Source organism: Pongo abelii, chromosome 9 (assembly GCF_028885655.2).
Source record: "Pongo abelii isolate AG06213 chromosome 9, NHGRI_mPonAbe1-v2.0_pri, whole genome shotgun sequence".
Taxonomy (NCBI): Eukaryota; Metazoa; Chordata; class Mammalia; order Primates; family Hominidae; genus Pongo; species Pongo abelii.
This window is the reverse complement of record NC_071994.2, coordinates 82,044,492-82,070,888: the sequence shown is the minus strand read 5'-3', so window position 1 is coordinate 82,070,888 and position 26,397 is coordinate 82,044,492. Positions and strand designations below refer to the sequence as shown.

At 39.0% G+C, this 26,397-nt stretch overlaps 1 protein-coding gene and 1 pseudogene across 3 annotated transcripts in view; one reads left to right on the top strand and one right to left on the bottom strand.

Annotated features, from left to right (window-relative positions):
• TENM4 (teneurin transmembrane protein 4) overlaps window positions 1-26,397 on the top strand; it is a 3,040,222-nt gene that overhangs the window by 1,692,189 nt on the left and 1,321,636 nt on the right. The window lies entirely within an intron of this gene.
• On the bottom strand, window positions 4,511-6,697 carry LOC100458823 (origin recognition complex subunit 3-like; annotated as a pseudogene).

Here is a 26,397-nt window from a genome sequence, read left to right as displayed (position 1 = left end):
ATGAATATTTGAGATGGAAAAAGTTCTGGGTGATTGGTAAGTAGCTGGGCATACTTCAGACACCAGGGTTGTATTCTAAGCTTGGCTACTGAGAAGTTCGGGTCAAAGTTTTCATACTTAGCCTTAGGGCTCTCTCTCCCAGCACACAGAGGCTTCTACTTTTTTTTTTTTTTTTTTTTTTTTAATCTTGCCCAAGGCTTTATTACAAAAAACAAACAAAAACACTTCAGTTCCACCTCTATGTTGACTCTTTTGATATTCCCAATCCTTATTTGACTCTCCTCTAATTACCCTTGAGAGTAGATTCACTAAATTTCCAAGTACTCAACTCAAACTTTTATAGTTGTTGTAAAGGTGTACAAAAGCAAATTCTTTACAGAAAATCTTTGTGGAAGGAAAGTTGCCATTGGAATGGATATTCCAATCATAACTCCCCATATCCTAGCAACTCAAATATTTCTGAGGCACTGGAATAAGAGTCCTAATGCATTATTTGCTTGAAAAGCATCCACTCCACCCCTTTCAGCAGATTGAGATCAAGCTTAGAAGACAAAAGCCTTGGAAATTATTTCCATAGGTGAGGAACTCATCCAGGTTGAAGACACATGCTTGGTACAGAAAAGACACTTGAGGTCAGGAGGAAGTGGCCACACAACTAATCTCAGTAGGTTGATCTTTAGCCTAGTTTGCTTAGGAACCAACCTGTACCACTGACCCAGGAAAAAAAAAAAAAAAAAAAAAAAAAACATGTCTCTAGAGTCTCTGTAAAAATAGCATATTGTGGGCAGTCAGTAAGTATATGCTGCTCAGGAGATGATAGGACACTTTTTTTTTTTTTTTTTTTTTTTAAACGGAGTTTTCGCTCTTGTCACCCAGGCTGGAGTGCAATGGTGCAGTCTCGGCTCACTGCAAACTCCGCCTCCCAGGTTCAAGCAATTCTCCTGCCTCAGCCTCCCGAGTAGCTGGGATTACAGGTGCCCACCACCATACCCAGCTAATTTTTGTATTTTTAGTAGAAACGGGGTTTCACCATGTTGGCCAGGCTGGTCTCGAACTCCAGGACACCTTTTTTGACTGTTTATGAAGAAAGAAGCAGCAGCCATAAATGGTGTTACCTGCTGAAGCATTTTCTGAGAAAGACAAACCCTGGGAATTTTAAGGGGAAGAAAGTTAATAGGTAATTTAGGGACACATATCTACTTATTTACACTCTTTCCGCAACACATCCGTTTTTGAATCAGAAAAAAATAATTTGAACACAATCATCAATGTTAAGAGTTTTGGAAGATGTTTCAAATCTGTGATCTCACTGAACCAAATCACAGGTGTTCTTAGTAAGACAGAGCCAATATTATGATTCCCTTTAGGTAGAAGGAGAAAATGGGGCTCAAAAAAGGAATGGAACACATTCAGCTGCATATACACAATGTGAACACACATACGTGTGTGCACATGAGCACACTTGCACACAGTAAGTCCATTTTTCTGCCATCTCAACAGTAAAATATGGCCATGGCATAAGACACTGGGCCACTGTCCAGGGCAAGCCACAGGCTGGTGTTCCATTTCCTGAGACGCCTTTGCATAATGTGAGACAGAGGGTCGAAACAAGGTACAAGCCAGGATTTTGAGAAATAAGCAAGAAGTCTTTTCCTTTACCACAGTTTACACTTTTAAAATTTTACTAGTAATTTCATTGAGTTATAATTTTCATAGAGTGAAAGGCACAGAACTTAAAAACATAGTCCCATGATTTTTGACAATTAATTTATATGCATAACCTCCAGCCCTATCAAGACACAGGACATTTCTATCAAGCCAGAAAGTCTCCTTGTGGCCCTTCCCAGTTAACACTCCCACCTCCACTGGCTTTCCTTTTAATGACTGGGTACTTCTAAACAGCGAAGATAACATTTTTTGTTATTGTTCATAGCAGGTAAACAACTCTGGGAAATTCATCATCAGTTTCTAAAAGTAATCTGTAAACCACATCCAAATATTTTTCTCTTAGGTAAGTTACCAGAACCTATTTATTTTAAAGATATTAAACTCCCATAATCATTTTTCTACTCTGCTAAGTATAATGCCTTAATTGAAAATATATAGTATGGTTTCATAGGAGAGACACTCATTGTACATGCTTATTAAATAAACATGCTATTTAACTATCTTATCCACCCTTAACATTGACTCTTACTTTGTAAATACATAATGCATTATATGTTGTATTTCTATACCACTGATGGCTCTGTTAAATTTTTAAAAATTATTATTAATTTGATTTGGGGTTAACTCTTTATTGCTCAGATCCTACTTTCTCAATGGTGTTTTTAGAAAACTTCCAGCAGAAAAGGTGGATAAATGTATTCTTTGGTCAATAAATGACTACCACTTTGAGATAGATTTTCTTCATAGGAAAAAACTCCTTGAGAAATAGAATCAGTGAACGCATTCTTACTGAAAATTGTTAAATTGTTTCTTAAGCATGACTCTTGAGCATTAGTTCAAACGAAAGCATAGATTTTGAAAAATATTTGATCAGAAGATCAACTAAATTCTGAAATATTCAATTTCATTGTCTTTCTTTACCTTTAATTTCATTACAGATGTCTTATAAGTGTGTGATTAAAAAAATGAAAAAGTATGTCAGTAAGTAAAAATCCATCACCTCAGCCAGAAATGAAGAGTATGTATCACCAGCCAGAGGCTATGATCACCACCTCCAAAGACAATGAGCCTCATTGAACTATAAGCCATTCCAGCAATTATAGCTGTTTCACTCACTGTTGTGCTCTGAGAATCTAGTTCAGTGCTTGGCATATACAAGTGCTCAATATATGTTGAAGAAATAACAAAATAAGTGGGGACAAAAACTGGTCCTCATCTGTCCTTAGTCCATTCAAGTTGTTATAACAAAAATACCATAGAGTGGGTAGCTTAAACAACAAGCATGTAGCAAACATTTATTTATCACAGTTCCAGAGGCTGAGAGGCCTAAAATCAAGGCACTAGGGATTCAGCTTCTGGTGAGGGCCAACTTCCTGGTTCATTGATGGCAATCTTCTCTCTGTGTCCTCACGTGGCAAAAGAAATGAGGAAACTCTCTGGGGTCTCCTTTGTAAGGGCACCAATCCCATTTATGTGGTCTCCACTCTCATGACCTAAACACCACCCAAATGTCTCAGCTTCCTATACTGTCACATTGGAGGTTAGGATTTTAACATGTAAATTTTGGGGGCATATAACATCAGTCCATAACATCATGCAACATTATACCTCTGTTATCTAGCATACCTGCCACATAAAACTACTCAATATCTTATTGAATAGAATTAGCCACACTTAAATGGTAAGGGACTGAGAAGGCATGGTAAATGTATCTGAAGCCACATCTCAGAAAGAAAGATGTTTTAAAATCATTTTGTTCAAGGCAGTGACTTAGTTCTTTGCAGGTCAGTGAACAGTCAGTATGTACTATGACATATGTTGGATTTGGAAGCTTACTCTGTCACCTATTAACCATGTGAGCAGAGGCAAGTGTTTTAGCCTTTGGAGACTAATATAATGTAAATCTGCGAAATGGGATTAAAATAACTCACTGAAATATGAAGATTAACTGGGAACTTCCATGGGAAAGTTTCTGCACAATGCTTGGCACAAAGTGGTTGGGACACTCTCTTCTTCCCTTCGTCTGAAGGAGTAGCTTTCCTTAAAATGTGGAATACTCATGAGATTATGAAAAAAAGAGTGAGGCTGAACTTAGCGACTTCCACCTTGATTTATTTTCTGTCTGTGACTTCTATTTTCTTGCAGACAAATGTGAGTTATTACTCCTATTAGCACTGCTGAGCTGTTGCCACCATGCTAGAGCAGGCTGGACTCACTCTGAACGTGTTAAAAGCTCTGCGAGCTGAATGCATCCTGGGTTTCCTTCCCAAACTATAAAGTTTCTGACTATGGGATCTCATAAGCACAGTATTAATCTCAAGCCCTAGCCTGAAGTTTTGGTCATGCCAATATGAGATTTGACAGGACCATCACTGAAATAAAAGATTAAGTTGAAATAATATGCAGTTATCCAACCTAAGCCACTGACTAAAAGAAGAATCCATCTCTGATAAAGAACTGGCTATTTTATAATCAGCAAAGGGACCTTAACCATGCTTATTCTGAAAATATTCTTCAGGTACTGATAAGTCAAAGTGAATACCTTTTTTAAAAATTTATACTCCTGGATAAAGGAATTCATTACATTTATATACTATAAGTTCAAGAATGATTTACTCACAATTTAGTAATGACTTTGTGGAAAGTACAGTAAAATGTGTGAGCAGTTTTAGTTATATATATTATTTGTTGGACTCTGAAGTATTCCACAGATGTTTTGATATATGCCTGTTTGGGGTTAGCAATGTACTTTTCTGGATAAACATCACATAAGGATTACACATGTATCTTCTCACCAAAACAGGCTCCTCTACTCCTCTAGTGTATATAAATATGACTGGTCACCTTTTTCTCTTAAGCTAAATCTTACAGTTCTGGCTTCGCTCATTTGCTTTCTAGCAGCCTCCCCGTGTTAGCCTTGCCACATGGTCAGTCTTCTGTTTGGTAGGTTTTATAAATCCTAAAAGTTCTAGAAGTTCTAGTTCAAAAACAGTTCTAATAAACCAAGTATAGATAATTTCATTCATTTCTTCTGAGGTTGCAGAATTTGCATCCATTTTTTCAGCAGCTGTCAAAATTGTTGCAAAAGCCTGTGAATACTCCACAAGGTTAATTAGCCTGCGACACTCTAGGTACAATTTGTATGCTATGCAGATGTCTGGGGCGATATTTGGAATGCACCCTTCTTCCCTTTTCAGTGCTTCATTCTTTAGATAATAGTAAGGATTGTTGAGTGCAGTATGGAGGGCAATTCACAGAGCAGCATTTAAATGCCCACGAAGGGCATGGGCGGTGCTGAAGCACACCACCTCATGGAGGCTGTGTCTCAGGAGGCAGAAGGTATTCTCTCACTAGACAGTCATGAAGTTCACAACCTTTTCTCTGAGTACTTCAAATTTGGTTTGCTTTTTACTTCTGCTTAACTCCTGCATTTCCAGTAAAGACTTCTGAAGATGATAGAGGTCTGTCTTCTGAAGCCCCTTTGGCTATGAACCAGAAGCATCTTCTACCTCTTTGGTTTCATCAAGGCTCTGAAACTAGGCCAGGAACTCCTGTATTCTCTTAGCTGTGCTGCCAAGGTGCTTTTCACAAGAAGATTTAAAAACCTTGAAACATTTCTCAAGTATGGTCATCAGTTCATCCTTTGCCAACATCTTCAGCAGCTGCAAGACTGATGCATATTCCTCTGAATTCCGGATGTTCTTTTCTAAACATGTGCGGTACAGCTCTCTGATCTGTCGACCTAGTGGATATTTGGGAAGAGAAGAGGTGAACTTATGAACACATCTCAAAACCAGAAAGTAATTCATGTGATAAACATGCAGGTTTTCTAGTAATAATTGTGTTTCCTCCTTCAAACATCTCTCACTGGTCAAGAGCACAACTTGCTTTTCTGAAGCTTGCTTTTCCACGTATCTCCTAAAAGATGGAAGACATCAGATGTTTTCACATTGATTATTTGATAAGAAATTTATTCTTCTTTTGTCTTCTGGAAGATTACAGCACAGGACACTTAAGGGCTGGGAACAGAAATGCCCTAATAGAGAAAGTTGAAGCCTTTTATAAAGTTTTGAATTGAGAAATCACGATACAAAAAGATGTTGGTCAGAACCTGCAATATTTTTTCACTTATTTTAAAGGGAAACTGAGTTGTAAGAAGTAGCTTATTGAGTACCATAGTCAGATGCTCCTTGCAAGACAAAAATTGGAACAGTTCTATGCACAATAGAGATGATACTGCATGAGGAAACAATCAGTGGTTGATAATAGAAGTGGCGATTCCAAAAATGAATATTAGTGGAAATTCATGCAGATGTTGACTGCTGATAATTATGAAGTCTTGCAGTACTTTTGTGGCAAAGCTTTCCATATCCTTTAAGGCAGCCAAAACAGGAAGAGACTGCCATTGGCTAGAAGTAGTCCTCTTTTTGCTTGGCATTTTTGGGTCTGTCTTCTGTGTGACAGTCATGTACCAACTGGAAAGTGAATCCATTAAATAACGTGTATTTCTCTGGGTGACCTGAATGCTTTCCCCCTCTTTGGATTTTAGATCTACACAGCAGTTCATTAATTGTGAGATCAACTTTTGCAAAAAGTGTTTCATATCTGGACAGTCTTTAGCTTGCGATGAGACTACATATGGTGTGACTTTATTCTGAAGGGCCTCTGTTAGACTTCTGAATGTTAAAACATGATCTGTGACTTTCACACCAAGAACAAGAGCAGCAGTTGGAATTTCTCTGAGTTTTGTTTGACAGCCCAAGTCTCTTGAATCCTTCCGGAATCCAGAATGAGATTTTTGCACAAATTCAGTTAGATTGTCAAACAAGTTTTTATTTAATTCCTCTTGTAGTGGCTCATTTTCAGATTTCATTTGCTGCCATATCAACTAAGTTCCAAATTGAAGCTTACTGTCCTTAGGCTCATTTTTCCCTTTGTTAAAATAGTCTTCCATTGGCACAGAGATCTTTCTGTTTTTGGAGTTTGGCTTAAAAACAAAGCAGCCCTTAGACACTGAGGAGGTGGCCATGGTCTTACTGGCTCTGTAGATGCCAGATGAACCAGGAATACCCTTTGACTGTGATCCTGAGTGGAGAGTGGAAGAGTACAGGTTAAAGAGAGTACTGCAATTTCAGAACACTAGTGGATTCTATTGTCCTTTTGTGATTAGACTTATTTCAGGGTCATATCAGGTATTTTCCTGATGGTACCTGATAGGACACTTTAAGTACATATATGAGGGCACTAGCATTTTGAGTTGCATGACCTGGTCTTACTGACCTCTTTTAGCCCAGAATCTTTAGTGAAGATACTTGCCTCTTCCATCACATCCTTCCATGTAGCCCACTTCCCACTTACACTGGTGCACACCTGATGGCTTAGAAACCAAGTCCATCTAACACATATACCCTCAGCTCATATACACCCTTTTTCTTTGGTATTCCTACCTTTGCATGTACTAGTTTATAATTTAGAATATTCTCACCATCTTTTTTTCCTGGGGATATCTCTCACTTCCTTTGAGACTCTTGGCTCTTCCTCTGACCTCCCATAAGACACTCAGCTTATAGCTTTATAATAGATTTAGCTTGTTCTGTCTTCTTATGTAGAATTTTTACATGGCTGAATGTACACAGTGGCTAAAGAAATGAATCATAATAGATATTCAACAAATATTTGTGAAATACATTAGACAGGTTTTTTTTTTAAATTATGTACCAATCTGGGGCATAAATTAGCATAATTTGTGGGTGCTGGGAGGGGGAAAGGATAGTAAAGACACAGCTGAGGTGAGAAGATTGACTACATACCTCTCTCTAACTTCATGGGGTGGAGACTTTCTTCTTTGAAGTTTTTTTGAGACAGAGTCTTGCTCTGTTGCCCAGGTTTGAGTCGGTGGTGCGATCTCAGCTCACTGCAACCTCTGCCTCCCGGGTTCAAGCAATTCTGCCTTACCCTCCCGAGTATCTGAGATTACAGGTGTCCACCACCACGCCTGGCTAATTTTTGTATTTTTAGTAGAGACAGGGTTTCACCATATTGGTCAGGCTGGTCTTGAACTCCTGACCTAAGGTGATCCAACGGCTTTGGCCTCCCAAAGTGCTGGGATTACAGGTGTGAGCCACCGCACCTGGCCCTGAAGTTTTAACATATAATAAAAATCAAGATCAACACTGACCTTGTACTAAATATCATCTATCAACCTCTTGTGAAATAGCAGTCACATTGCCGGTTAGTTTATCTCGTTCTAAGCCCCTACTTAAATTGTAAATAGTAATTCATATGCATTTGCCTAGTGTTTTATGATTTCCTAAGTGCATGTATATCTATGATCATGGAAGTTTATATAATGTTAACTGCACAGACTTCAATGTTTGCTTGAATTCTAATCCTGGCTGTATCATTTATCGACTTATAACCTTGGGCAAGTCTATTAACTTTCCTCAAACTCTGTTTCCTTGATCACAAAATGCAAATAGAACATTTCTTATAGGGCTGTTGTGTTTATGAGTGGATCTCTAATACACACTACATAAGTTGCATTTATTTTTGATTCACCGGAAGCACTCAAAAATGTTAACAATAATGTGGATAATGATCTTTTTTGAATTTTACATACAAGTCTGTGAAACAAGAAGAGATTTTATTATCCTCTACTTAGTGGATAGAAAAATTGAGACTGTTATCATTAAACTTCTAGTGCTTAAGTAACTTTCCCAAGGACCCAATTACAACATGAAGGTATACATTGTATCCCAGGTTTTCAGATTCAGAATTCAGCATTTTTCCACTGTAATAGATTCCCTACAACCTAAAATAATGTCTCATTGTTCTTTCTTTGGTTTACTGCTCTTTGTAGACTTGGCTTAAATTTGTGAAAGGCAAGTATGAGGGAAAAGAGGGATTTGTGTTTAAATGAAATGCAGGTATGAAAAAAATGAATTTAACCATTCATCCATACTGAGCAAGTTTGAAGAAAAGCAGTTTTCCTATTCTCTGCAAACCATTCCCAGTTACCATGAACAGTCGGTGAAAAAAAAAATTATTGGTTCCATTACTTTATTAAGCATCTTTTGAAAGGATATCAAAAGAACTTCATTTATAACATCTTGTAAAGGTATGAAAACATTACCAACTACAAAGATAAATGGTTGAAATGAAATGGGAACTGATCTTTTTTGACAAGAATTCCTAATTTGATAACCCTGGCTGTTTTTCCCTTAAATGTACCTTCTGAGGATTTGGCATTAATCAAACCACATTTTAAATATACTATTACATTAAGTAATGCACATTTGTCCTCAGAGATAATGCTGAGTCTTTTTTACTCTTTATCAAAGTACATTTTAATTGACTGGGAAATTAAGAAATACATTCCCTGCATATAATATGAAGAAATATGTTCCCAAAAATAAATATTATAAAAAGAGGTTTATACCAAAAGCATATAGCTAGATCTAGTTGCAGAGCTATACAACTTGGCTCTGTTTGAGACTACATCTAGTTTAATGTAACTTGGATCAATTTTAGCAACTAGAAAGCACTGTAGAGAAGACATCAGGATTTTATACACACACACATACACACACACATTGTGTATATACAGGTATATATACATACATATTTGAAGAGAAGCAATTTTCAAATATATGTATTGCAACAATGTTTACTCTCTTGACCAGGAACATTAGATTGCATCTGTATATTAAAACGTGACATGGAAGTAGCTCCTGTCTGTAAACCGTCCTCAATCTGTTAAGCCCTATTGATCTCAGAGAGGTGATGGAGAAAAGAGAAGTCATCCCTCATTCTAAGACTTTTACTAAAAAGACTCCATATCCAGGGCATGGTACTATATATCATAATTTTATTTTTAAAAAAGAGAACAATGGCAAAAATAAAACTCTGCTCTTGTTTTAAAGATCAGAAATTCGAATCAGTTGCATTGAGAATTAAATAATAAATAAAAAATAATAGCATCAGTGATTTATATTTGTATTGTGCTTTACCATTTTCAAAGAGTATTTATAGCCACTGTTTCAAGTGATCCTCACACCAACACTGTTAAGCAGGATTTAAGTCAACACTACTCTGCTAAGATATGACTAATGAAGTAGATACTATTATTAGTTCCATTTTACACATAACATTTTTTAAAATGAGTTTCTGAGAGGTCAGATGATGTGCCCAAAGTTATGCTAATAAGTGGTCTAGCTTAAATGTGAATCCATTCAGCTTGAATCAGAGCATGGTATTGACTCCTTTTGACAGTGAGATTGTTAAATCCCACTGGCTCGTTGGCAGGGAAAGCCTAGAAGTCAGCAAAAGTCATTTCTCTTGCGAGTCAAAATGGCATAGCCAGATTTTGACACCTTTCAAATTAAATGCTTTTCTATGTTACCATTGCTTATTGTTCATTTCTTTACCACACACCACCCAGTATAGAATAGCATACAGTACACTTAGTTAACTATCCATCTCTCTCCTTGAAACTTGAGTTACACACACAATTCAGGTCAAGGGCCCAACAGTTTATCATGTGTTCCCATTACAAGATTTTAAATAGTAATTTCTGATTCTCTTTCCAGCCTTAAGATGGCATCCAGCCAGAAGCGGAATGTTCCTCTACCTTCAGTAGACAGTTGACAACCTGAACCCCTCCAGGCATTAGTCCTTGCTCTGACTTGAGCATCAGCTCACACTCAGAATTCTGAGTTGGATGCCTATTTTTAAAGCTAAGGACTCCTCTTCCTGAGTTTTCCTACCTTTCAGCAGGAGCAAGGTGTATTAGTCTGTTCTCACGTTGCTAATAAACACATACCTGAGACTGGATAATTTATAAGGGAAAGATGTTTAATGGATTCACAGTTCTGCATGTCTGGGGAGGCCTCACAATCAGGCAGAAGGCAAATGAGGAGCAAAGTCACATCTTACATGGTGGCAGGCAAGAGAGCTTGTCAGGGGAACTCTTATTTTGAAAATCATCAGATCTCATGAGATTTATTCACTACCACAAGAACAGTATGGGGGAAAACGCTCCAGTGATTCAGTTATCTCCACCTGGTCCCATCTTTGACACGTGAAGATTATTACCATTCAAGGTGAAACTTGGGTGGGCACCCAGCCAAACCATATCACAAGGGAACTTCTCTCTGCCTCCTTATTGACTCTTCTCCATAGCAATCTGCACCTGTTAATCACTTCAAGAATGAACATTTTACCATTATTCATGTTGCCTTTGGAATTATACAGGTTGGTTATCCTGCTGGTGGCACTGTGGTAGAAGTGTTCCAATAACAGGCACCTTTTCACACTAGGTAATGTTCTAGGTAATGTGAATCTCATGGCTGTTACACAAAGAGGTAAACAGAGGTGGCACCTTCCACTGTGTGCTTTAATCATTCAAACTGCAGCCGATTCCTGACACTGGGCACTTGGGCTGTCTCTTCCTGATACATTCATCTCCGTGTTTTTCATTTGATTCCCTTTTTCTTCTGATCTAATATCTCCATCTAGTCATGAAACCTACTTTCTCACAGTCCGCTGATATCTATAACTTATCTCTAATGCAATTTACAGTCACTTTTCATCCCTTAACTCTGCTGATTTCTTCATCCACTTGCTTAGCAAATATTCAAAGGTTCAAAATGATTTGACTTTTTAAAAATTAGTAAACTTTATTTTTAGAGAATTTTTAGGTTCACAGCAAAACTGAGCAGAAGGTACAGTGATTTCCCATATACCACCTAACCCCATCGTACACAGCCTCTTCCTCTATGGATGCCCTGCACCATGAGAATAAGTGTTACAGTCAGTGAAGCTACATTGACACATCGTTACCACCTGAGGTCCATAGTTTACATTAGGGTTCACTCCTGGTCTTGTACATTCTATCGGTTTTGACAAATATATGATGACATGTATGTGCCATGGTAATATTGTACAGAATAGTTTCATTGCCTTAAAAATCCTCTGTTCTCTGCCTATTCATCCCTCCCTCCTTCTTAATCCCTGCCAGCCACTGATCTTCTTACTGTCTCCAGAGATTCTCCTCTTCCCAACTGTCATACGGGTGAAATAAACAGTATGTAGCCTTTTCAGATTGGCTCCTTTCACTTAATAAGAGGCATTTAAGGTTCCTCTATGTCTTTTCATGACTTAATAGCTGATTTTTCTTAGTGAATTGTGAATGAATTCCATTGTCTGGATCTACCACAGTCTATGTATCCATTCATCTACTGAAGGACATCTTGGTTGTTTCCAAGTTTGGCAGTTATGAGTAAAATTTAAAAAAAAAAAAAAAAAAAAAAAACATCAGATAGGGGCCTGACACTCTGCTGGGTACTGTTACATAGACTCTCTTAATGATTCTCAGACTCCTCAAGATGGTTAACTATTTGGAGAAGCTAAGGCTCAGAGAAGTTAAGTGACATGACCCAAATCTCCAAGTTGGTGAATATAATTGTCAGGACTCAAACTCCATGTGTTTTATCACAAAGTCCACAATTTCATCAGCTGCCTAGGGGAGAGGATGATTACCTCCCTGCCACTGTCCCTTGCTAATGGTAGACATTGCTGGTTAGCTACAACATACTTGCTTGTGAAGCCTAATTCAATACAAGCTGTCAATATTAATAAATTATCATTGGCATACATGATGAAACCTAACTGGCGTCCTTGACCTGGCCATGAAAGAGTGTCACATATCTCCTTAGAGCATAAGCATTCAATCTTTGACAACATTTTGGCTGACACCAATGAAGTATGGATTTTATTATTAATATAATGGCCTCATTCATGAAGAAACTATATATCCTTATGGTCCTTTTAATAACTTTCTGGTACATTAGTAATAATGCCTTAATTCTGTTAAATTATTGAAATTCAGTTCTTACTAGCCTTCACCCCTATCTTCATGCTTATGCTTAGCTACAGGCAGAATGTTCTAATATTGGGCCTTTTTCCTTTACGTACAAATGCTTCCCACATATGCAAGGAAGAGTCGAGCTTCAGTTACCAATGCACGTAGGAGAAAGTGCCCATTATCATTAGGATTGTAGGCCAGTAGACAGACCTCGGAAAGCACACACATTCTAGACTGTTGTGTGCTGACACTTTTTTACCTTTCCTTGAAGTTCTCAGTATATCAGTGCCACCTAATTTTATATTTTCCGCTTTTAATATGTGACTCCAATCATATCACTTACTGGGAAGGATTATAGTTTTGATGTCTGGGTTTATTGAATCTCAGAAATTTCTATTGGAGGCCCAGTGTTTTCTATATCATGCAACAATTTGCTACAAAATTAGCAGCTTAAAACATTATACATTTATTATCTCATAATTATGGATCAGGACTACAGGAACAGCTTAACTGTGACCTCTGCTCAGCGACCTACAAGACTACAATCAAGCTATTAGCCAGGCTTCATTGTTATTCACAGACGTGAATAGGGAAGAATCTGCTTCAAGCCTACTCAGGTTGTTGGCAGAATTGCAAGTGACTCTGTCATGAGAGAGTTTTATGTGATGTAACTTAGTCAAGGGAGCAATATTTCATAATATTTTTTATGTTCTATTGGTTAGGAGCAATTCACAGGTTCTGTTCACTCAAGGGGAGAGGATCATACAAAGACCTGAATATCTAGAAGAGGGGAGCATGGGCCCATCTCAGTCTGTCTACCCCAAGAAAGTAGCTTAGGGTGATAGAAAGAGAATCAGTGAGACTCCAAAATATGAAATATTATTTAGAGAAACCTAGAATAGATCTTGATGATAACATGACCCAGAATTCCTGGGGAAAAGCAAGGTGTATGTGCATTCCCATGAATGCCCACTAGGTGCCAGCTACTATTCCGAGAAGGAGAATTCAAAGACAAGCATATTCTTTTCTCAGGATGACATTGTCTAGACAGGAAAATACATAAGTAAACACAATAAATAGCAAAGCAGAATGTGATAAGTATGTGATAAATGCTGTGATAAAAGTAGGCAAAATTACTATAGAAGCAAAGAGGAGGGGGATGTGATAGGCTGACAACAACCGTAATGAAAGGCCTCCTAGAATAGGTAATATTGGGCTATGTTTTTAAGAAAAGAAAGAAGTTAGATCACCATGTAAAGTAGGTGTGTGTGAGTGTGTGCATGTGTGCATTTCTCATATGGAACAGACAAATGTAAAATAACTAAATACAGAAGGAATAACATGAGATGAACAAACTTATGAAATAATTGGATACCTTCAATAAAAATCTATGATCAATATGGCTCAAATACAGAGTGCTCTAGGGAGTGGAAGGTAAGGTCAGAAAGGTCAGTGAGAGCTTAGTGAAGAATGGCCCTGCTGGAACATGCCAGGCCATTGGGTCCGACTTTATTTTCAGAGAGTGGGAAATCCTTAAAACATTTCACCAGATAAGATGTATATTGTATGTATTAAATTCCCCTTCTTCCAGAAAGTTTTCTTCTAAAACTTATCTGAAGGAAATAGCTTGAATAAGTGCACAAGAAAGTTGATGTAAGAATGTTTCTGATTTTTTTTTTTTTTTACAAAAATGTGAGAAGTTGAAAACAATTGCATAGGAGGGCTTTAAAATACAGTATGCTATATCCATCGGATGGACTATTATATAGATCTTGTGATGACATGGAAAGATATCTGCAATATGTCATTAAATAGAGAAAGCAGATTACAGAAAAATACGAAGAGTACAATTTTAGCAGTCTAACCACATGTAATTTTAGATGCATTAAAAATATGGAATGATAACATTCAAATCATTCGACATCCTCAGAAATTATATCCTTTTCATATGTTTCTGTCTGGTTTGAAGTTTTTACAATGAGCAAAAGCAATACAGGCATACCCATTTTGAAAAAGAATTTTATATCAGAAACATCACTGTAGCATATTGTAGGGATTGATATGGAAGAGTTTGTTAGTTGGAGCAAAATTTGAAGGCACTGAAACAAAGATATACAAATTACAGTGTTTCTGACAGATACATTGATTTCCCTCTTATGTAACAACTCCAGTAACATCCAGCTCTGTGTCCACAAATCCACCACAGACCCAAGCTAACAGGGCAGGTGTCCTTTCCCCAAAATTGGTGTACAAGATTTTCCAGTTCTTGCCATTTCCAGAAAAATGGGAAGGAAAAGGGAGAAAAGAGTCCAGGACAAGATTCTTTTGTTGAAATGACTTGGACCCTGTACACATCACTTCCTCTTACGTCTTATTAGTGAGGAATTAGTTATAGAATTAATTGAAGGTTGGAGGAAGGGTTGACAATCAGCAATATGCCACAAGGAGCAAAAAAACTCTAAACAGGGGAGATTGTTTTGCAGCTTGATGTAATCATCAAGCTAAAAGATGAGTTTGTGCTTTTGTTGTTATTACTTATTTTTAAATGAGCCTCAGGTACATCTAATTGGATTAATCGTACTCCTTGTTTCAAAATATATGTTGATCATTGGTTTATACAAGTTTCTCACTTGTTTTTTTGTTTATTATAAAATAAATTGCCGCCCTAAATAAAAATGAAATTGGTTGGGTTTTGCCACATAATAAATCATTCAAAACTCAGTGGCTTCAAACAACAATGATTTACTGGTTCATGATTTTGTGAGCTGGCAATTCACCTGGGCTCACCTGGGTCATTCCTCTAGTCTGGACAGGTTTGGCTGGATAGTCTGAGATAGCCTCATTCACAGTTGTCTGGAAGTTGTTGTGGACTATTGGTTAACAGTCAGCTGGGGTTACAGAGGTGGTGGGTCCAGGTTTTTCTACCAGGCTAGCTCAAGTGTGTTCACATGACAATGACTGTAGTGTTCCTAGGAACAGCAAGAGAGAGCTAGCTCAATGTGCAAGCACATTCCAAGTCAGCATCTATCATGTTTGCTCTTACCCCTTGGTCAAACAAGTCATTTTCCAGGCCCATAGCCAGTGTGGGAGAAGAATATCAAGGGTGTAGATACACAGAGGCATGGACACCTTAAAGCCGTTACTACAGCAACCTACATAATGCAAATCCTATATCTACACATGCAGTCCTACCCCATGCTAATAGCTCTTACTATATTGTACATAATCATAAGTTTTTCACTTGACTGTTGTATAATATTCCACTATATTCCACCGAATTAATATACCATATTTTATTTATCCTCTGACCTGGGTATGGTATTTGGGTCATAAACAATTTTTTGCTACTATAGACAGTACCACTATGAACATTCTTGAACAAGTCTTCTATTACGCATATACAAATGTTTTCCCTTGGGTATATCTAGGGGTGAGATCATGAATATCAAATGTTGCGAAGTAATGCCAGATTATTTTCTAAAATGGTTATACCAATTTGCATTCTCACCAGCAAAGTATTAAAGATCCTATTGATCCACAGTTCTCCATAACTGAGCATAATATTGAAAGGCTTCTTAAGTTTTGCAATGAGATGGGTATAAAGTCATACCTCACTGTGACGTTGATGACAGCGATCACATAAACTGCCCTTGGTCCCGACCCTTAACAGCAAGACACTACAGCCTGCTTGATTTCCTGTTCCCAATCCTCCTCCATCTCAACTCCAGCTTCTCTTGTGTCTCTGACACCCTCTGTGATTTAAGGCCCACAAGGCCCCATAACCACCCCCAATATAGCTACAACATAAAGTTCCTTCCAAATCTGAAATTCTTTTTAAAATTTCTTTTCTTTCAAAGCTTTCTTTCTCTGGCCAAACAACAGGAGGTTTGGAATTGGGCAAGCCTGGTACGAATTGCACCTCCTGTACTTAACTAGCTATGCGACCTTTAACAATTTACTTAAAAACATTTCTATGGTCCAGCTTTCTCCTATGTAAAACAAACATAACAATTCTCATTTTGTTGTGACCACTGTATGTGGTGACATATATAAAGAGACATGCAACAAACAGGTGCTCAAATTTGGAAGTACTGCTCATGACTGGGCAAACCCTCCTGCTGGGTTCTTGGTTGAAGGAACCAGCCTACCGCCCCATCAAGATTAGATAGACTAGCCTTGCCTGAGGTTAAATAGCTATTTCAGTATTCATTCATGTCAAATAAAATTGTGATTTCACTGTGGCTCACAAAACGATAGTCAGATCTAACAAATTCAATCAGCTAATTTTTGGACAAAGTCTCAATGATGATAATGTAGATCATTAATCACTACTCCACCTGCACATGAAATATGACAGATCTCAGTGTCAGGCATTTTCACAACTAGCATTAACACCAAGGAAAATACAGTGATTAAGGTCCTTCAGTGCTGTTTTGCTCCAAGGAAGTGAGGTGGCCCGGGGGGATATACCAGGAAGTGTGTGCCCCCTAAGGGTCAGGAGACATGTCTTACAAACCTGGCTCTGCTATGAGCATATTGGGTGATCGTAAAAATATGTGGACTTCTCTGGGTCAGAATTTCCTGAGAATGTTGACAAACGTGCATTTGATAAATATTTATTGAGTTGAAGTGAATTGTACCTGAAAAATGCCAATGTTGGACTAAGCTATCCCCAGTATTCCTGAGGAACCCCTACACATTCACACCTCATTTGAAGCAGCAGCTTCTCCTGCATGAAGTCTTTTCTGACTGTTCCAGAGTGGCAAGCCCCTGTTCAGGAGCACAGAGCCTCCTATTAAGGATCTTTTCAAAGGACTCAAGACCATAAAGTGGTCCAATGATGTTTACGGGAGATATAAAGGTGGTTGTAGTTTCCCAAGAATCCACACTTACATTGCAAATGTCCTTTAGAGGCTGGGAATTTATGCATGGCCTGGATCCTATGAATGGCTCATGGTGAGTGAGGCGCAAGCCCCTTTGCTGCATTCCACAGCCTGATGTTACATGGATCTGCCTTATGGATGAGTAGCTCTTCTCTGGGATAATCTCATTATTTGAAGTTAAGTCAGACACTGATGCTACAGAAACCTTGATTTGTGTTTAGAATATTTGTGTGAGAGGAATTGTTTAAAGGTTTGTCATTTTAACAGACCAAAACGCAGATAGGCATAAAAGGAACATTAAAGCATAACTATATCTCCTCAATATAGCACAGTGCAATAAGGTTCTGAACCTGTAGCTCAAGACTAAGGTCCTAATTCCAGCTCTTCTACTGATAGCATGTATAATTTTTAGTGAATCGCCTCTGTTTTCTGAGCTTTAGTTTCCTCACTTAGAAAACAAAGATAATAATATCTGTTCTGCCTCTTTTGTGGAAGCATTTGAAACTCAAAGGAGATAATGTATGTGGTGTTGCATCGGAAGTTGTTGTTACCTTGACCCATCTCCATCTGTCTCTGCAGTGGTCCTGGGTCCCCAGTTCATGGGAGCCCTCACTAATCTTTAGCTGATGGAACACTGTCATGGCCATCATCTGGATACTTTGTGTTTACACAGCACTTACTCAGAGGAGCTGAAGGCAATGGGGCTTCTTTTCTGCACAGTCCCCAGGGGTACTCTCACCCTATAATAGCTCAGAGCTTGGACATATTTTGTAAGATAATCAGCTCAAACTCTCTTCTGCTTGGTTTCAGCCCATTTGCCCCTGCCACATTCCCTGGGACCAAACTTCTGTCTCCAACAGTGGGGAGAGCAAGACTAATGCCAGATTATCTAATTACAGAAGCTAAGACTATTGCTGCCATACATGATGCAAATATATTTTGATCAGGGTCCTAATACTGATTTCTGGGATGTCACATTGCATTAGTAATATACAGCCTTTTCTCCACAGCGTGGCACGGGATGTTCATTGTCCCCTAAGGTGGAACCAGAAAGCTACATTCTGACTGTGATGTGAAGGATACTTTTGTTCCTTTGCAGACATATACCATAGTGATTAAGGATATGTATTTTGGATTCTAAGGGATTTGAGATAGAACTCTATCTTTGCTATTTATTAATTAGATGACCTTCCACAAGTCACTAAACTTCAGTTACTTTTTATGTACAATGAGTTAATAATATATACCCTCACAGGACTGTAATGAGTATTAAGTTACCTAATTTATATAAAGTATTTAATACAGTGTTCGGCGCATAGAAAGAGCTCAATCTTAGTATGTATAATTATTACTATATTATCATGTAACTTACATGATCTCATTCCCAATTTGGGTTTCCATTATATTTAAATCCAGTTTACTTTGTCAATTAATTGAACAATCACATATATGCCTTCTTGACAAGAAGTCTGATATCATCTCTTAAGTACTATTCTCGTATTCCATGTCTCTGCTATGAATTGCTCAAGAACTTTGGAGTGTATAAAAATCAAGAAAGGGCCAGGCGTGGTGGCTCATGCCTGTAATCCCAGCACTTTGGGAAGCCAAGGCAAGAAGATCACCTGAGGTCAGGACTTTGAGACCAGCCTGGCCAACATGGTGAAACCCCATCTCTATTAAAAATACAGAAATTAGCTGGGGTGGTGGTGGGCACCTGTAATCCCAGCTACTCGGGAGGCTGAGGCAGGAGAATTGCTTGAACCCGGGAGGCAGAAGTTGCAGTGAGCTGCGATTGCACCATTGCACTCCAGCCTGGGCAATAAGAGTGAGACTCCATCTCAAAAAAAAATAATAATAATAATCAAGAAAGATAACGAGGCTGGTCACAGTGGCTCATGCCTGTAAATCTCAGCATTTTAGGAGGCCAAGGTGGGAAAATCACTAGAGCCCAGGAGTTTGAGACCAGCCTGGGAAACACAGCAAGACCCCAATTCTTAAAAAATAAAATAAAATAAAATTAGCTGGACATGGTGGCACACACCTGTAGTTCAATCTATTCAGGAGGCTGAGGTGGAAGGTTCATTTATGCACAGGAGTTTGAGGCTGCAGTGCCGCTGCATTCCAGCCTGGGCAATGGAACAAGACCCCATCTCTGGGGTAAAAAAAGAAAGAACTCACCTGCCATGGCTTCCGGCAGCCAAATTGTGTCACCACAGAAAACTGGTTTTGTACAGCCTGAGATTGCCCAGTGCCATGGGGATGAATGCCCTTGTGAACCCATCTTGGGCTTCTTCGCCCTCCATCACGTTCTCACCATTTCCCCTCCTCTGAATTGCAAGGTGGAGGGGCTGACTAGGGGACTAAGGAATTCCCGGGTGTCTCTATCATCTGGCTTCTAACTGGCCTCAGCCAATGGAAGGCACTGGGAGGAGATTAGAAGAAAGTGAAAGGAGCAGTCAGGCTGTTTCTCTCCCTCCCTCTGTGCCTCAGGCTCCTGGATCAGACAACACTTATTTTCTTCATAATTTTCCGTGCTATTTCTGATCTCTGGATCATCCCACAATCCTCTGCCTGACTCTTTGGCCTACACCCCCATCTGCATAACAAATCCTCCACATTAAATTCTCTCTGTCATAAAGACTGGAAGTGGTTTCTGTTTGCCTGGTTAGACCCCTATTGTTATAATTTGCTGGATTCCCTGCTAGTACTGTGGGGGCCTCCCGTATTCGCTCCAAGGTTATAGCTTTCATTTTCCACATGTAGATGCTCATCTCGATTACATAAACGTGACACTAATTCAGAATTCCTGAGACCTGAAGAGCTGCCAGCCTTATGATTGTGTAACTAAGTGATGCCACCAGCCAAGAGCTCTTCTAAGGGACCAGCTAATACTGGTTACTGAAAATGAAACTGTACCTCCTCCTTGACCTGTGCAGTGTTTAATCAGAGATGGTTTAATCACATACTGCTCTATGCTACCACAATTCCCTGTTCATACTTCTGTTGTAGCACTCAACACTTTATCACTGTGTGTGTGTGTGTGCACATGTGCATTAGTTTATCAATGCACATCTGGTGGAAAGTGAGCCCCTTGAAAATTGGGATTATATCTGTATCCCATGGGTTATCACAATGCCTGTCTCAAAAGAGGTATTCATTATATGTTTAATAAATAGAGGAAAAAATAAACAACTGAGTGACATTCATTAACTAATGAGTAGAGGAATGAAAGAATAGATGAATAAATGAATGAAATACAAGGAAGCAAATGAAAGAGGAAGACAGGGGCATGCAGGATGTCTAAGGAATTCACAGCATGGAGGTTCCAAGCCTGAGACTGTTGATGCTCATGCTTTAATATCCCACCCCAGAGGCCTGCATCACAAGCCTGTTTGAAAGAACAAATGAGAAATACGAAACCCCTTTTTAAGAGTTATGAGAGCTTTCCAAAATTATAAAACTGCAATTCAAGTCCTGCTCTCCTAGTCTGCCTTCCCTGCTGGCTCCACCCCACTCAGCTGTCTCTCAAGGAAGGAGGGCAGGGGGCTAGCAGGAGACTGACAACTAGGGATTGCCTACTAAGCCCTTCAGTCCTCACCACAGAGATGACCGGGGGTGTTCTTCTCCCTACTTTACAGATGATGAGCTGTGTATAGAAAAAGCGACTTTAAAAGAAATTGTCCAAGATTCCCTAACTAGTAAATGGCTCAATTTGGATTTGCACTCAGATCTCTGCAAAACCCAGAGAGTCCTTTTCCTACCCCGGTAGGCTGCCTTTACTGCAATGTGCAGAGATGTGATTCATCTGTGCAGCTCAGGAGAAGGATGTGGCTGGATGACTAGCTGTTGCTAGACAAGGGACACTGCTTTGGAAAATGATGTACTCCATGAATTGCAGCCAGATACAAAGGTTGGAAAGAGGTTGGGGTCATCCATCTGGAGCCTTCCTCCACCTTGTATGGAGGCAGAAAATGAGCCTGGAGAAAGTAGTTGTAAAGGCAGCTTGAACCCAACCCCATACACAGAGGAGGCCATCAGATTCTAGGCATGATCAGGTGTCTAAAGTGCCACTGAGGATTTCTTTGGAAGGACCTACTGGAAACAGGCATTCCTCTTCCCTATTTCATTTTTCTTTTATCCTGAATTGCTGCTCCCTGCCAGTCACATGGTACCTATCTTGGAGAGCAGCCAGCCAGGGCAAAATGCCTAACTTCATCCCTGGTGGCTGCAGCATCTGCATTAAATCCAGAAGCCCAAAGCATTACATGTTTTAGATACAGCAAAGCACAGGGGAAGAGTATGAAAGGTAAGTTGAGTCCTTGCCCTAGTGCTTACGAACACAAAATTTGTGTCTTCAGTCTCAACTATCCCACTTGAAATGTTCTCACTTCTGTGTTTTTGATCACACTCCCCCACCTACAACCAGAATTCCCTTCTTCCTGCATATTCATCAGGTCCATATAAAAAGTTTTCTAAAAAGAGTAAAGGATATGATTGTGCCCTTCTTTACACTCTCAGAACACTTTACCCCATGGAAGTCACTTCTGCCTGGAGATGTACTCATATGTAATAGAAGAGGATAGTCTTGCCTGGAATGCCAACTCTGCATACCAGGGTCACCGTCTCTACATTTCCTGGACATAGGTAACAACTGGCTTTCAATAGCTGCATAATTACTGTGCAGTGATGTAAGCACAGACCTAGGATCTAGTCAGGCCTGGTTTCAAATCTTGACTGTAATACTTCCTAAGCACCACTTATCACTAATCAGGTCATTTGACCTCTAATTCTCAAGCAGCATTGGTATGTTAGAGATCATGGAGGTAAAGCTCCCAGCCCATTCTCAGGACATGGTGGGGGCTCCACAAATGATGTCTGCTAATAAATGCCCCCTTTTTTCCCTTCTCTTCTCTTTGCCACTTGCAACAAGAGAACTTATATTTTCCTGATATACTGGATGACTGTGGGATGAAAATCTAAAAATCAAAAATCTAAATAAAATAGATGACAGAACTCTTGCAGACCCTTTCATCTCCATGAAAAATGATCACAGGGAACTAAAATACATAATCAAAGGGAGAGATAAATGTCATGCAAAATTTCCATCTCAAAATAAAAGGCGAGCTGCACCACATTCTTCCCCATAATCACATCGTGGAAACATGTGCAACACTGCATCAAGCCTGGAGTATATTACGAACCCCTGCAGACACAGAAATTTTGTGAGCTGTAGGTTGCAGAAACCCACAGATCTGGGAAAGCAGAGGTTTAATGGTATTTTAAGTGTTTTGACTATACAGGAGGCAGAATCTGCAGTCTAATCATTTTCAGAATACTGGATGCACTGTAGGCAACCATGGGACTTGCGTACTCCCCAGCAATCTGCACCAAGAATGGGGCAAGTTATAAGGGAAGAGAAGGGAAGGAAAGGGGATGGCAAGTATATGGAGCACCTACTATGTGTGTGGTACACTCCCTCGGCTACTTCCCTTAATCTTCCCAGTATCCCTGGAAGGTAGGTTTTCTGAGCTACGCCTCTGGGCTTAAAAGGTAGCTGATATGAGCTTCTGAGAGTTATGAGAAAAAATAATTCTAAATCTCATTTATGTATGAAAGTTAAATCATTCCATACACCCATGTTCATAGCAGTGATATTCAAAGTAACCAAAGGGTAGAATCAACCCTGCTGTCTATCCATGGATGAATGGATAAGCAAAACACAGTACTTACATGCAATAGGCTGCTTTTCAGCCTTAAAAAAGGAAGAAAATTCTGACACATGCTATGATATGAATAAATCCTGAGGGCACTATACTAAGTGAAATAAACTGGTCATAAACAATCAAATACTGTATGACTCCACCTATATGAGGTATCTAGAATAGTCAAATTCATATCTCCTATCACGAGTAGAGTGGTGGTTGTCCGGGGATAGGGGAGGAGAGAATAGGGAATTGTTTAATGGATAGAAAGTTTCAGTTTTGCAAAATTAAAGAGTTCTGGAGACTGGTTGCACAACAACATGAATACACCTAACATTACTAAATCATATACTTAAAATTGGTTAAAAGGCTGGGCACAGTGGCTCACGTGTGTAATCCCAGCACTAGAGGGTGACACAGGAGGATTGCTTGGGCCCAGGAGTTTGAGACCAGCCTGGGCAATATAGTGAGACCTGTTTCTACAAAAATAACTTTAGCTTTGTGTGCACCTATAGTGCCTGTATGCCAGTATCATGCAATTTTGATTATTATAGCTTTGTAATACATTTTGAAATCAGCTAGTGTCATGCATCATTTAAGCAACATCTCATAAGCTACAGTTGTAAGTCCCTTTTCTTCCTTGTCCCTTTTTCTCCATCTTCTTTTCTCTTCTTTCCTTTATCTCTTCCTTCCACCCTCTCATTCATTTGTTCTCAAATATTTGCCAGGGTGAAGATCCAAATATTAAAGTCCCTGCTTCCCAGGAGCTCAGAGTCCAGTGTGGGAAAGAGTTAGAGCAAGAAGAAGTGTCAATGTGTCAGTTTGCATGCCAGGATTGTGCTGTTTTGATTATTATAGCTTTGTGATATATTTTGAAATCAGCTAGTGTGATGCCTACAGCTTTGTTCACTTTGCTCAAGATTGCTATGGTTTTGTGGGGTCTTTTGTGGTTCCATACAAATTTTAGAATTTTCTATGATTGCGATTTTGATAAGCATCACATTGAACATATAGATCACTTTGAGTAGTATGGACATTTTACCAATATTCATTCTTCCGGTTCTTGAACACGAGATATCTTTCCATTTATTTATGTCTTCTTCATTTTTTTTCATTGATGTTTTATAGTTTTCAGTATACAGATTATTCAACTCCTTGGTTGAATTTACTCCTGAGTATTTTTATGCTATTATTAATGGGATTGTTTTCTTTTTTGGGGGGGAATCTTTTCTCTGGGGGCAGAGTGTCACTCTGTCACCCAGGCTGGAGTGCAGTGGCATGATCTCCACTCACTACAACCTCCAGGTTCAAGCAATTCTCCTGTCTCAGCCTCCCCAGTAGCTGGGATTACAGGCACCTGCTACCAGGCCCAGCTAATTTTTGTAGTTTTAGTAGAGATGAGGTTTCACCATGTTGGCCAGGCTGGTCTCGAACTCCTACCCTCAGGTGATCTACCCACCTCAGCCTCCCAAAATGTTGAGATTACAGATGTAAGCCACCATGCTGGGCCAAGATTGTTTTCTTAATTCCTTTTTTGGAAAGTTCATTGTTAGCATAGAGAGACACATTTGATTTTGTATGTTGATTTTATATCCTGCAACTTTACTGAATTTGCTTATCAGTTCTTGCAATGTTTTGGTAAAGTCTTCAGGGTTTTTATAATGTATGATTATCTCATCAGCAAAGAGAGACAATTTTACTTCTTCCTTTACTATTTGAATACTTTCTCTTTCTTTTTCTTAGCTAATTTCTCTGGCAAGGATTTCTAATAGTACATTAAATAGAAATGGTGTGAGTAAGAATCCTGGTCTTGTTCCTCATCCTGAAGGAAAAGCTTTCAACTTTTCATTGTTGAGTATGATGGGCTTGTGATATATGGCTTTAATTGTGTCAAGGAACATTTTTTCTGTACTTAATTTGTTCAGAGTTTTTATCATAAAAAGATGAATGTTGTCCAATTTTTTTCCTGCATCTATTGAGAAAATCATGTTCGTTGTTCTTCATTCTATTAATATACACTAAAATCTATTCTTAAATTATTTACACACACCTTCTTATTGATATTCTAGATGCACTGTAAGTTTTGATATTCAAGATGCTTTGGCACTAAATAAGCATACAGGAACCACCCCACCGTTCTTCCAGTGCGGGTAGATACTACCTCCTTGGACAGAACTGGCACTTGCCTGCCTGGTTCAGGCCCTTGTTTGATCACAGGTTTCTCAGGTTTTCCAGGATACTTACAAACTCCTGGCCTCAAGTGATTCTCCCACCTTGTCCTCCCTAAGTGCTGGTATTACAGTTTGAGCCATTGCACCTGGCCAGAGATTTGCTGTGTACTCCTCTACAGGTTTCTTATCAGCCTGCCTCTCTTCTGTTACCTCATTTGAAGATTACCTACTCTAGACTAGATTCTAGATTCCTCTGGAACCCATGAGAGCTGCTGTGTCTTGAATATCACATTGGTTTGATCAACCTGAGCCCCAACCCTTTAATCTTTATTCACTCCAAACACACATTTGGGAAAGGGTACAGCGCTCAGGAAGGAAATCAAGGCTCAAATAAGTTGCCTCAAATCACTGAGGAACAGCAGAAAAGCCAGGAATATAAAACAAAGCCTGTCTGGCTCTGAAACATGTATTCTTGCTTACATACAAAGATGTTTCTATAATCCAGTGCCTTACACAAAGTCATACAGTCAATATTGCTTTAATGGTTTTATGTTTCTTATAGTAAAATACCTGAGTAAAATAAAATACCAATAACCTTTCATAAATAATTGATGAGCAGGTGTGTTAGGTTCCTTTCTTATTTCTGAAGAAGGCACGTTGAGGCATAGGGTAAAAAATCCTTTTCTGTTACTAACCAGCAGTGTGATCTTGAGCAAGTCATTTACCTTTTCTGGTTTACAGTGATTACTTCTGCAAAATGAGTGTCTATTATTAAGTGATCTTTGAAGAAATTCCTAATTTGTGCCTTTGGTAGCCCTAGCTGTAGCCAGTCTCTAATACTCCGAGCCAAGGACAGCATGATGACCAGCGTAGGTCCCCTAATCTTTTTCACCACGGATGAATGCTCCTCTGGAAACAATGTCATTTCTGCAGAAAAGGGCAGGCTTTGTCAGGCTGCCGCCCAGAATATCTTCTATCTCCTTACTTCCATGAGCAGAACACATCAGTCACTGTCACATGAATATTTCTTCTTTTCTCCCCAGACATAGCAATGTGGTCTTTACACTACAGTAACTTTGAGTTCTTTCACTCTTTGCTATAGTCAAGGG